Below are 15,091 nucleotides of genomic sequence, written 5' to 3' on the forward strand. Positions count from 1 at the left end.
ACGTGGAGCTCGGTAAAACCCAACAGATCAGTGGTTGCACAATAGGTGTCGTACCCGGCCAACTATAGCGTGGCTCGGTAGAGTAAAATAGATACATATATATAATGCATGCTCGACTCATGGAATCACATTCTAAACCTTTCGGAGTGACGTAAGGTCGGTATCCTCTGTACACGTTATTAGGACTAACTCTTCACTATGAACCTTATATGAATCAGGAAGTACCAACAACATTGATAACATAAGAATAAGAGAAGCAACATTAACATCAATCATTCCATAAGAGGGAAAACAATGTAAGTACTGCTAGCTTCTAAGAGTAGAGTATCTTGGAAGCTCGTTCATTACATTATGTACAATCGGAGTCATGCAAAAGAAGGAAAGGGATAGCCTCACATACCTTGTATATACTGCCCCAATCTCAAGCTATGCAATTGTCAAAACTCCTTAGTCTACAATAAGAGAAACGATACTATCGTTATCATTTAAGCGTCATAACTATTATGTATCGACCACAACCTATTTTACGATGAAACGGACAGCACATCCCCTATATATATGACTTCACACCATTTAAAACTGTCACCAAACAGCCCAAACAACATCAATAATAAACATATTGAGCCTCGCAAAATAGTCCACGAATAGCCTAATCACTCCATACATACGACGACCACCGTAGTCGTGTCAAATGACCCGGAAATGTTACGAATAACTATCATCACACAACCCTACATATATATGGTATTTCTCCACACCATTCATCCTCCAAAACTCCACAAAACAGTAGTAAAATACGCAGCCCAATAGCAACGCAAAACAGTCCACAAAACAATAACATTACTACCAAGCCTTTCGATATATATTTCACAAGTTCAAGCTTCAATGGCTTAGCCGCAACTTGGATAATCTTAAATACATATAGAGTAAGAGGTTCCTTACCTTTATACAGAAAGAACAACCCCAATTTGACCTTAAATTTCCATGAAATATCCCTCCAATGCTGCCACAACAACAAAAAAGCGAAACTAGCGATCAATTAGTGTTTTTCGGCCACTAGAATCACTTTAGAAGGCTTGAAATCACCTAGGATTGATATTAAGAACATGAGGGAGTATTTACAGAACATAAACCCTTTAAAACAACCTCCCACACGAGCTGGAATGACACAAAAATGAGCAACAACAAGAAGAACAAGAGACTTACTAGCGCCACGGAATTCCCGACACTTGATTTGTGTTGTTTGCCCTTTTTTGGGTCTTGAATCTTGAGAGAACCTTGAGAGGATGTTCCTAGGGTTCTAAGGTCTGAAAATAGTGAGAAGAAATGACTTAAAACGGGTTGGAGGCATCCTATATAGGTCCAAATATCTTAAACCGCCTTAGTGGGCCCCATAGAGAGGTGTTTGGCGCAGTCTCGCGAAAATGTGAATATCTCTCTACTCCGAGGTCGTATCGATGAACGGTTTAATGCATTGGAAACTAGACTCATAGATATTTAATTTTGTTGATAGATCACCCCATAATTCCTTGTAAATTAGGAGAAAAGATTATAAACATTTGACTTAATGTTTAAGTAAAATTATGAACCTAAGTTGAGACAACTTTTGTCGACTTTTGTTTCATAACTCGTTTGACTTCAAGACTTATGATACGGATATTATATGATTAAAATACCTTAATACATGACCTCTTGAGTGTATTAAGAACCGCTAGATTTACCTGAAAAACACGAGTTACAACATCCTTGATTCATTTAACTTCTAATACTTGTTAATCACCCTTATACACTCTTGTATCACTTAAGACCAATAGGATTGACTTCTTATCATCTCAAAGATAATTCCTTCTTGGATTTATGTTAACTAATATATGGCATGAACTAACACATGTGGATATGGTTTGTAACATTATTTTACCTAAAGGTAATTTTCATAGCCAACTGATGGAGAATCGGGTTCTCAATTTGGCTTCAATAACCACAGCTTCACCTTGTTTCTTTCAGAGAGTTCCCTACTTAACGCTTAGGTGAAGATATATGGAATTTGGTCTTCTGTGCTGCAGAACTTCATACAGATCAACCATTTCTCCACATTGTCCTTCCGAAAATAATGCCTCACATCAGTGTGTTTGGTATTTTTATGTTGAACTAGATTCTTGGCCAAATTGAGTGTACCAGTGTTGTCATATAGAAGAGGCACCCAATCAGTGAATACCCCAAAATCCTCTAGTTGCTTCTTAATCCATAAGAGTTGAGCACAACAGGATACTACAGCTACATATTTTGCTTCAGCCGTTTCAGGGACCATTGAGTTTACTGCCTTATGCACAAATAGATGAGACATGATCATAGAAAGTGTCCATTCCAGAAGTGCTTTTCCTGTCCATAAGATAACCTGCATAGTTAGCATCAGCATACCCAATAAAATTTAAAGTTGTCACCTGAGGGGTAATACAGGACCAGGTCTTGTGTTTTCTTAAGGTATCTCAAAATTCTTTTTCCTTGGGATTTGATTTTGGATTCTATCTGTGATAGAAATACAAAAGGACTAGGGAATTTTTTGGCTTTTGATCTAGTTTAAATCTGAAATCAAGAGGGGTGATTATGTTATCGAGTGGATGGGAGCTTTTGTGTTTCCAAATGGGGACTGAAGTTTGACGAGTGGAGGAACTGGGTAAATTAAGTGGATTTCCCTGTACAACTTGTTCTGCTACTTGTGGAGTACCTTGCACTACATCTCCAACTGTTTCTTCAACTTCAATGGTAGTAATTGAAGTACCAAGTTCCTCTTGAGAAATGGAAGGGGACAAAAACCACGACATACACTTGTAGGCTTTCAACTTCACTAACTTGTAATATCACTATTACAAGCCACTTTGTAATGACTCTATTACAAAGACTTCAACTTAACTAACTTGTGATACTCTTACCACAAGCCACTTTGTCACTCTGCAGTTACAAAGACTTTAAATTATCACTAACTCTAGTCACAACACAAACTTAGAGGGTTTGTGATTTTTGGGTTTCCTAAAACGCAGCTTCTAAGAAAGCAAAAAAGGAGTTACAATGAAGCACAAATAACAAGATTACAACTCAACTATGGATACACATAGACTTATTGTGAAACTGATCCTTTAGTGGAGTTGTCTTCTTGTTCTTGACACACTTGTGACTTCAATGTTGGATGAACACTTTACTGCTTGAGAGAATATCACTAAATGCTCAAGTGAATATTTTGTACCTTGCACCAGGTTGTTATACTACAAAGACATCACGATAGTGGTACATGCTTCTTCCCAATAAGAAGTGACTACCACACTATCTGATTCATTGTCGCATGTACAGTTGCAGACAGTCACTTTCTGCCTACAGTCATTTTTTGCATTTGCGTTCCAGCTGTTGTTGACTTGTACTTCTGTCAGAGAACACTAAGGGATCAGGTCCTTGTTGTGTTCCTCTTTGTAGTAGTTCATTTACTAGAGATCAGACTGGACTTTGTTCATTTGAGATGTTTAACAAGTGAGTTAGATTCTCTATCTGGTTCTCAACAATAAGTTTGTTAGATCATCAAAACATAAGAAGCATAAGGCAAAGACATTGAAAACCCATCATAACTAAACCGTGTTGAAATCTAAAACATGAGACGGATCGCCATTATACTTCTGGAGCATAGAAACATGAAATATCGGATGCACACTCGACAAGATGTGTGGCAAAGCAAGCTCATAAGCCACCTCCCCAATCCTCCGAAGCACCTCAAAAGGCCCAATAAATCGAGGAATCAATTTACTCTTCTTCCCAAATCTCATAACCCCCTTCATGGGTGAAACCTTCAATAGAACCTTCTTCCCAACCATGTAGGACATATCACGAAACTTCATGTCAGCATAACTCTTTTGTCTTGACTGTGTTGTACGAAGCCGATCCTGAATCACCTTCACCTTGTCTAAAGCATCCTAAGCCAAGTTTGTACCCAAAAGCCTAGCCTTACCCGGCTCAAACCAACCAACTGGAGATCTACACTGTCTCCCATACAATGCCTCATATGGAGCCATCTAAATACTCCACTGATAACTGTTGTTATAAGAAAACTCCACGAGCGGTAGAAACTGATCCCATGAACCACTGAAATTAATGACACAAGCGCGCAACATGTCCTCCAATATCTTAATAGTGCGCTCAGTATGCCCGTCTACCTGAGGGTGAAAAGTTGTGCTCAACTCAATCTAAGTACCCAACTCTCTCTGCATGACACTCAAAAACTGCAAAGTAAACTGAGTACCTCTATCTGAGATGATGGAAACTGGGATACCATTCAAACAAACAATCTCTCTGATATATAGATCTCTGCCAACCGCTCTGAAGAATAGGTAGTACACATAGGAATGAAGTGCACGGACTTGGACAGCCAATCCATAATCACCCAAATAGCATCGAACTTCTTCAAAGTCCGTGGGAGTCCAACTACAAAATCCATGGTGATCCGCTCCCACTTCCACTGTGGAATATCCATCTGCTGAAGCAAGCCACCCGGTCTCTGAGGCTCATAGTTCAACTGCATGCAATTGAGACACTGAGCTACAAATCCCACAATAACCTTCTTCGTTCTCCTCCACTAATAATACTATCTCAAATCCTGATACATCTTCGCGGCACTCGGATGGATGGAATACCGCGAGCTATGGGCCTCCTCCAGAATCAACTCCCGAAGCCCGTCTATATTGGGCACACATATCCGTCCTTGCATCCTCAATAACCCATCATCACTAATAGTCACATCTCTGGCATCGTTGTGTTGAACTTTGTCCTTAAGGACAAGCAAAAGAGGATCATCATACTGGCGCTCTCTGATGCGATTAAACAAGGAAAACCGAGAAACCACACAAGCTAAGACTCGACTGCGCTTCGAGATATCCAACCTCACAAATCGATTGGCCAAGACCTGAACATCAATTGCAAGAGGTCTCTCCCTAACAGGAATATACGCCAAACTACCCATTCTCACCGCCTTCCTACTCAAAGCATCAGTCACTACATTGGCCTTCCCCAGATGGTACAAGATAGTGATATCATATTCCTTTAGCAACTCCAACTACCTCCGCTGCCTTAAATTGAGATCCTTCTGTTTAAACAAGTGTTGGAGGCTACGATGATCAGTAAACACCTCACAAGACACACCATACAAATAATGCCTCCAAATCTTCAATGCGTGAACAATGGCAGCCAACTCTAGATCGTGAACAGGGTAGTTCTTCTCATGGGGCTTCAACTGCCGAGAAGCATAAGAAATCACTCTATCCTCCTGCATAAACACACATCCAATACCCACTCTCGAAGCATCACAATACACTGTGTATGAACCTGAAGCTGATGGCAACACTAACACTGGAGTTATTGTCAAGGTAGTTTTGAGCTTCTGAAAGCTCACCTTACACTCATCCGACCACCTGAATGGAGCACCCTTTTGAGTCAATTTGGTCAAGGGTGATGCTATATATGAAAATCCCTAAACAAATCGACAGTAATAGCCGCCAAACTAGGAAGGCTGCAAATCTCTATGGCTGAGGACGGTCTGGGCCAACTCTGAACCGCCGCTATCTTCTTTGGATCAACCTAAATACCCTTACTGGACACCACGTGCCCCAAGAAAGTCATTAAACCAAGCCAAAACTCACATTTGGAGAACTTTGCATAAAGCTTCTACTCCCTCAACCACTGCAACATAACTCTCAAATGCTCGACGTTCTCCTCCTAACTACACGAGTACACTAGAATATCATTAATGAATACAATGACAAACGAGCCGAGATAAGGCTGGAACACGCTGTTCATCAAATGCATAAACGCTACTGGGGCATTGGTCATCCCAAAAGACATCACATGGAACTCATAATGACCATATCAGGTCCTGAAAGTTGTCTTAAGAATATCTGAGTCCCTGATCTTCAACTGGTGATACCCTGAACGAAGATCAATCTTGGAGAACACCCTCACTCCCTGAAGCTGGTCAAATAAATCACCGATACGAGGCAAAGGATTCGTGTTCTTGATTGTGACTTTGTTCAACTGCCTATAATCAATGCACATCCTCATCGTGTCATCCTTCTTCTTCACAAATAGAACAGGCGCACCCCAAGGGTGACACACTAGGCCGAATAAACCCCTTATCAAGGAGTTCCTGAAGGTGCTCCTTCAACTATTTCAACTCCACTGGTGTCATACGATACAGTTGAATAGAAATGGGTTGAGTGCCCGGCACCAAATTAATACCAAAGTCAATATCCCTGTCCGGTGGCCTGCCCCGGCAAGTCTACAGGAAACACATCTGAAAAGTCCCTCACTACCGGGACTGCATCAATAGTAGGAGTCTCTACACTGACATCCCTCACAAAAGCTAAGTATGAAAGACAACATTACCCAACCATCCGATGGGCTTTTAAAAATGAAATCACCTTACTGGGAACAAAATCAATCGAACCTCGCCACTCAATCCGTGGCACACCCGGCATAGCCAACGTCATTGTCTTAGCATGATAGTCTAACATAGCGCGACACGGAGATAATCAATCTATGCGCAATATCACATCAAAGTCAACCATACAAAGCAACAAAAGGTCCATTTAGGTCTCCAAACCCCCAATAGTCACCATATATGATCGATATACGCGGTCCACAATAATAGTATTGCCCACCAAAGTAGATACACGAACAAATGAAACAAGAGACTCACGGGGTATATCCAGATAACGAGCAAAATATGATGATACATATGAAAAAGTGTAACCAAGATCAAATAGCACAGAGGCATTTCTATGGCAGACTGAGACAATACATGTAATCACAACATCTGAAGCAATAGTATCAGGCTTAGCTGGGAGTTTATAGAAACGGGCCTGGCCACCACCTGATCGACCTCCCACTCTGGGGCGACCCCTAGCTGACTGTCCTCCACCCCTAGCTGGGTGGGTGGATGATGGAGTAACTGGTGCTGAAGTCGATGGCTGACTCCTCTGCTGAGGTGAACCCCCAAGACGACGAGGACACTGTCTCCACATATGCCCCAACTCTCCCCACTCATAACAACCCCCTGGTGCTGGAGACGGGGACTGAAGGGAACCCCTAGCATCGGGTTAACTAGCAGAAGAACCTAACATAGAAGAGGCCTGAACTAATGGAGCACGGGACAAACTCAGGGCTGGAAGGGCACTAAGTGATGAATGGCCTTGATGAGAACTGTGAGAACCATGGACCGATAATTCCCCAAGATAACCTGGGCGAGCTGACTAAGAATGCCTGAATGGATGATCTCTATCGTGCTGAAACTAAGCTCCGTGATGGGTACCACTGAATCCACCCTGACCACGAGGCCTCTTAGCCTCCTGCTCAAACCTCTCCTGACCACGAACCATCTCAAATTGTCGAGCTATGTTAATAACCTCATCAAAGGTAGCACCAGATACTCTCTCTCTGGTCATAAGAAACCGAAGCTGAAAATTGAGGCCATCTATAAACCTCCTAATCCTCTCTCGATCTGTGGGAACTAACCAGGCTGCATGATGAGCCAACTTAGAGAACCGCATCTAATACTGTGTAACAAATCTGTCACCCTGACAAAGCTTCTCGAACTACCTACACAGCTCCTCTCGGCAAGACTCGGGTACAAACTTCTCCAGGAAGAGAATGAAGAACTACTGCCAAGAAAGGGGCTGCGTCAACCAGCCTACGCCTCTCGTAAGCCTCCCACCATCTAAGTGTAACCCTTGAGAACTGGAAAGTAGTGAACAAGACCCCACTGGTCTCCAAAATACCCGCGGTCTGAAGCATCCTCTAACACTTGTCCAAGAAACCCTAGGCATCCTCGCCCTCTGCACCACTGAAAGCCGGAGGCTGAAGTCTGCCAAACCTCTCCAATCTGCGTTGCTTGTCCTCTAGCATAACAGGAGCTACATAATCCTGAGCAGCTGCAACCGGCTTGGCTAGATGTTCCCCTAGTGTCTGAAGTCCTTGTACGACTTGCTCAGGTGTGCGAGCAGCGGGAGTCTGAGTGCTTTCCCCGGCCTAAGAAGTAGTTGCGACCGTAGTAATTGAGACTGCCTAAGCTAGGCCAGTGCACACTGATAGAATCCGGGCCAAGGCCTCCTGAAGGCCTGGAATCACAATAGGCACAGCCGGTGCCTGAGCTGATGCTACTAGAGCGTCCACAACTGGGACTTGAGCATGAACTAGGCGGCTGGTAGATTTGCAGGTGCTTCCTAGCTACCGTGCGGACTAAACCCCTGCCCCTACCACGGCCTTGACCGCATCCTCGGCCTCTAGTGGCCCCAGCTGGTGGTACTGGTGGTTATCCATCCTGACCGGTACCATGTGTCCTTACCATATGTGAGAGAATAGAATAATAGAAGTTTAGTACTAGAATCAACAGATTCGCACGACAGGAATTCAAGAATATGAAGTTTTTCCTAAAGGTTCTATAGCCTCCCAAGGATAAGTACAGACGTCTCCGTACCGATCCGCGAGACTCTACTAAACCTGCTCATGACTCGTGAGACCTATGTAACCTAGGCTCTGATACCAACTTGTCATGACCCTAAAAATAACCCGGTCATGATGGCGCCTATTGTGTAACTAGGCCAGCCGACACAAACCCAACACCAACCAGAAAATCATAGGAAACTAGTTTAAGTCATTAATTAACTAAAATGCCATAATAAGTTTAAACAAGCAGTGCGGAAATATAACACAAGCTCGACATTTGGGTGTCACCAGTCATGAGCAACTACAAACTCGTCTAGGAACAAGAAAAGACAACATAGTCCGAAAATAAAATATTAAGACAATCTGAGCAAGATAGGAAGGAGAAGCACAGGGCTGCGATCGCCAAGCAGCTACCTAGTCAATTCCGGAGACCTGCTGGAAGACTGATTAGCACTCACTATCGCGTCCCAAGACCCCTGGATCTACACACAAGGGCAGGGAGTAATGTGAGTATGCCAAATCAGTAAGTAATAAAAGTAAAAGCAGTTGAGCAGTAAGAAAACAGGTAATTCCACGTCATAACACTACAGCAAAATAATATATGTCTAAAACAATACAATAAATCAATTAACTCGTACAAACAACTCAGTTCAGTAAAACCCTTTTAAAAAATCTTTCAATAGTTTCAAACGAGTGATGAAAACAGTGAGTAAAAGGATAGAAACGTATATAACCCCTTGGGCGAAACATGTAAAAGTAAAAGCAGCTGAGCAGAAAAAAATAGGTAAATTCACGTCATAGCACCACAACAAAACATTATATATGCCGAATCAATAGAGTAAATCAACAATAGCCCTGCAGGAAATATCACATCTCACACACTGGGTACCCGCGCTCACTAGGGGTATTCAGACTCCGGAGGGGCTCCTACAGCCCAAGCGCTATTACAAGCCATCTCGTGGCATAATAAATCAGGCCCTCGACCTCTCATATATCACAAATCAGTACAACATGCTGCGGCGCACAGCCCGATCCTATGATATCCTCACAACACAAGCCATCGGCCTCACTTAAACCCATCGGGCTAATAGAAAAACAGGTACTCGGCTCAAAATATTATTTATAAAAATCAAAAGGAGTAAATAAAAACCGAGTTATAAAATCAGTAAGGCATAGTATGATTGTGTGCAAATGTTAAACCAAAAACAGTGAGGAAATAGTAATAAAAAGCCCCCTAAGGGTCCAAACAGTCGACACAAGGCCCAAACACGACATTCAACCCCAAACATAGTAATACTTTCCAAAATATAACAATATCAAACAGTTTCCAATTAAATACGCGACTTAATAGTCGTACGAGATGGACCAAGTCACAATCCCCAAGGGTGCATGACCCCACGCTCGTCATCTAGCGTGTGCGTTACCTCAAATTAGCACAACGATGTGAAATCCGGGGTTTCATACCCTTAGGACAATATTTACAATCAATACTTAACTTAAATCAGTCCAAACTCTAGCCCACGATGCATTTGCCTCTCGAATCGGTCTCAACTTGCCCCAAATCTATTCAAAATAAGAGTCATAATATCAAAATAGGCTAAATGGAACAAAGCCCACACGAAAATAATCAAATTTACTCAAAAATCCCGAAATTCACCAAACCCGACCCTCGGGCCCACGTCTCGGAATCCAATAAAAATCACAAAACTAGAAAACCCATTAGCTCTCGATTCTACCCATATCAAATTCATCAAAATCCGACGTCAAAAGGTCATCCAAATCCCAGAAATTCATTCTCTAATTTTTCTTCCATTTTCCCCAATTTTACCCTAAATTCTCAAATTAAATGATAAGATTCAAGACATAATTATGGAATTTAGCCCAAAACAAGTGAAGAACACTTACCCCAATCACTCCTCTGAGAATTCTCTCTAAATTCACCTTCTCCCGAGCTCTCTAATGGGTTTTTTCAAAATATGAACTAAACCCTCGTTTTTTAACTTAAAGATTCTGCCCAAACGCTTCCTTCTTTGCGAACGCGGTCAAAGCCTCGCGTTCGCGAATCACAAAAATCACTGCCCAGTTATTCCTTTTTCGCGAACACGACTTCCTCCACGCGAACGCGAAGCTTTAGCTGCCCAAGCCTTCGTGAACGAGACCATACCTACGTGAACGCGATTCACAAACTCCTAGGTTCCCAGCTGCTCCAAATTTCCCTACGCGAACGCGACCCCTCTTACGCATTTGCGATTCACTGGAATCCAAAACTATGTGAACATGGCCCCCAACTCGCGAACTCGAAGAACCTTTTCTCCCCTAGACCCAGCTCTTCTTCGCGAACACGGGACAATCTTCAAGAACGCGAAGAACAAATTCTTCTGTAACAAAAACCAGCAAAATCTGCAACTCTCCAAAACCAAAAGTTTGTCTGTTAACCACTCGAAACTCACCTGAGGCCCTCGGGACCTCAACCAAACATGCCAACACATCTCATAACATCATTCAAACTTGTTCCAATCTTTAGAACACTCAAAACAACGTCAAAATATCAAATCAACCCCAGATTCAAGCCTAAGAACTTAGAAACTTTCAAATTCCGCAAACGATCAAAAAACCTATCAAACCTCACCCGAATGACCTAAAATTTTGCACACACGTCACAAATGACACAACGGACCTACTCCAATTTCTAAAATTCCATTCCGACCCCGGTATCAAAATTTCCACTGTCGACCGTAAAATGCCATATTTTCAATTTCGCCAATTCAAGCCTAAATCTACCAAAGACCTCTAAAATATATTTCAATCACACTCCTATGTCCCAAATCACCTAATGAGCTGTCCGAACCATCGGAATACACATCCAAGACTTTTTTCACATAAGTCAACATCCTGTTGACTTTTCCAACTTAAGCTCACTCAAAAGAGACTAAGTGTCCCATTCCTTTCCAAAATCACTCCGAACCTGAACCAACCAACCCGATACCACATAATACAACTGAAAAACACATAAAGAAGCAGAAATTGTGGAAATAGAGGGGTAACTCATGAAACTACCGGCTGGGTCGTTACAAATATCAACAAATTCTTAAAAACCATTAAATTTCCAATCTTTCAATTTTCAACAAAAATTCATATCTCAAGGTAGGGACCACGGAATTCGATTCCGGGCATAAGACCAGGTCCCAAATTATTATACGGACCAACTAGGACAGTCAAAACACGGATCTGGATCCGTTTGCTCAAAATGTTGACCGAAGTGAACTAAATTTAACTTTTAAGGCAAAAATATTTATTTTCATCAGTTTTTAACATATAAGCCTTCGGAAAAAATACTCGGACTGCACATGCAAATCGAGGAAGACTAAATAAGATATTTAAGGATTCGGAACACGGAACTTAGTTCTAAAACATGAGATGACCTATCGGGTCATAACATTCTCTATCTCTAAAACAATTGTTCGTTCTCGAATGGATATAGAAAAGTATTTGAGCTGGTGAAAAGGTAGGGATATCTACTCCGCATGTCCGACTCGGACTCCCAAGTAGCTTCCTCGATCGGCTGACCCCTCCACTGCACTCGAACTGAAGGATAACTCTTTGATCTCAACTGGCGAACCTGCCAGTCTAGAATAGCCTCCGACTCCTCCTCATAAGTCAAATCCTTGTCCAAGTGGACAAAGCTGAAATCTAGCACATGAGACGAATCACCGTGATACTTCCGAAGTACACATGGAATACCGGATGAACTGCTGACAAACTAGGTGGCAATGCGAGCCTGTAAGACACCTCTCACACTCTCTGAAGAATCTCAAAAGGTCTAATGTATCTAGTGCTCAACTTTCCCTTCTTTCCGAACCTCATTACACCCTTCATAGGTGACACACGGAGCAACACTCTCTCTCCGACCATGAATGCAACATCACGAACGTTATGGTTGGCATAACTCTTCTACCTGTACTGAGCTGTGCGAAGTCTATCCTGAATGATCTTAACCTTATCCAAGGCATACTGTACCAAATTTGTACCCAATAACCGAGCCTCCCCCAGCTCTAACCATGCATCCGGCGATCGACATTGTCTACTATATAATGCCTCAAAAGAAGTCATTTGGTTGCTCGACTGATAGATGTTGTTGTAGGCAAACTCCGCAAGTGGTAAGAACTGATCCCAAGAGCCTCCGAAGTCAATAACACAAGCACGAAGCATATCCTCCAATATCGGAATAGTGCACTCGAATAGTCCGTCCGTCTGAGGGTGAAATGTTGTGCTCAACTCTACCTGCATGCCCAACTCGCGTTGTACTACCCTCCAAAAGTGTAAGGTGAACTGTGTACCTCGATTAGAAATGATAGACACGGGCACACCGCGAAGACGAACGATCTCGCGGATATAAATCTCTGCCAACCGCTTTGAAGAGTAGGTAATTGCCACAGGAATGAAATGTGCTGACTTGGTCAGCCTATCCACAATGACCCAAACTGCATTGAACTTCCTCCGAGTCCAACAATGAAATCCATAGTGATACGCTCCCATTTCTATTAAGGAATCCCTATCTTCTGAAGCAAACCACGAGGTCTGTGATGCTCATACTTGTTGACAATTTAGACACTGAGCTTCATATGCAACTATGTCCCTCTTCATCCTTCTCCACCAATAATGTTGTCGCAAGTCCTGATATATTTTAAAAAGATTTTTACTTTTTTTAAATGTAGCGTTAATTGGTTTAGGAGAATTTATGACTGGACGGGAAAAAAATGCAAAACGCACACACAGGCACACATATAATTTTTTAAAGGATAAGCACCACAACAAGAATAATAATTATTCTCCTTCATGTTTACTTTAGTTTCTTGCCTTTGTCAACCACATTTTATCTTATAGATTTTTATTTGGTTTATGATTATATCTTCAGTCAAACTTAAAAATCATTTTAACAAGCACTTCAAATTTTGTTGGATTGTTAAAGAACATTAACAATTGAATGTTTCTCTGTGTCTATGCATTTATCGTGTTGTGTCCTCTAAAATTTAATGTCGGTGCAAATTCTCTCAGTTTGTAGCCTACCATATTCTGTAATTTTTATTCACCATTAGATGAATAATGCTGGCTGACATGACTTTTTCGTCTCTTCATAGTTTCAATTTGATTAAGGTTAAATTCCTTAATCAGTTTGAATTTTGTTAAATATTTGTCATTTTTATTAAATTAGAATGTTAACCTTTTTTCTTGAAAGAGTATATTGTACCTTTGGAGTAAAAATTAAATGATATATGCAAATTACAAAGAATAAAAGTTCATAACAAAGAAAATGAATTAATATGGATATTGTATTAGTAAAAATTAGACTGTCATGTGGGTCTATTAAATGGCGACATGTGTCAGTAAAGTTTGAAAAAAAGTGAAGAATGACATGTAAAGATGATATGTGAAACACCCCCGGGACCGAACATACTCATACCGTACCTGTTAGTCCCGGAACTGATCATCATAAAATAGCCCAGATCAGGCGCGAGAGAATATCTCATAATTACAAATGAGGAAGGAATAAATTAATCCCGGATTATATGGGATTTACCATCATTACACCATCAGTTACAAATCAATTATTAATAAATGTAATAAATGATTGTAACTGTCAGAACAAGGCAATCAATTACGGGATAGACTCAACATGCACGGGATTGACTCAATAGGCACGGGATTGACACATTAATTACGGAATTAACTCATCAGTTATGGAATTAACTCAGCATTTACACAGTTGTTACAAGTCTTCCAAAAGTAATGGATGGATTGAGTAAATGCTCATAATGGACCCAAAATTCAAGGAGACTAGTTACTTAGATTTAGCCCTATAAATAGACATATTTTTACCACCATAAGGAAAATCTAATTTTCTTCTCTACAATTCTATACATTGTAATTCATAGCATCTTGCTCCCACGTTAGCCATAATTCGGCCCTTCAAGCCCTGTTCGGCTCATTATCCTATCAAGGATCATTCAATAAGAATTCTTTCTTCTCTGCTTTATTTTTATTATATTATCTGTCATTGAATTTATTTTCACTTCTCTATCACGTTGTATTAACAAAATTTTATATCTTTCGGATTGAATCGGTTGCTTGTAGCCCGTCATATAAAATTATTGTTTTGACCTTGAAAACCATTTTTGGGGTTAAACAGATTGGTTCCGTTACCGGGAACTCAAGCAAATTTGTTATTCATCCAAAGATAGTAACAATTTTTGTTAATATTTGCTTGTTTTCAGTTTAAACCTTCATTATGGCCGAAATTTACCAATCAACACAGTTGAGGACAACCAAGTTGGAGATGGCGTACCATGAAAAATAAAAAAGGAAGAATAGCCACGAAAATGATATGTAAGTAACAAGCAGAGAAAAATAGAGAATGTACATCGATATATTGGTACCGCAACTATCTGTACCAGAACTGATTATAACGGATCTGTGCGAAACAGTTCCGGAACAGGAGGTTCAGATACACCAGGTAATTTTAATTTGCAAAATTTAGTTCTAACCTTACAGAAACAGATCAAGGAATAGAACGAGCGGATAGGACACCTCCGGAAATTCCTATCTATCCTGCGAGAAT

The sequence above is a fragment of the Nicotiana tabacum genome, chromosome 6, assembly GCF_000715075.1.
Source record: "Nicotiana tabacum cultivar K326 chromosome 6, ASM71507v2, whole genome shotgun sequence".
Taxonomy (NCBI): Eukaryota; Viridiplantae; Streptophyta; class Magnoliopsida; order Solanales; family Solanaceae; genus Nicotiana; species Nicotiana tabacum.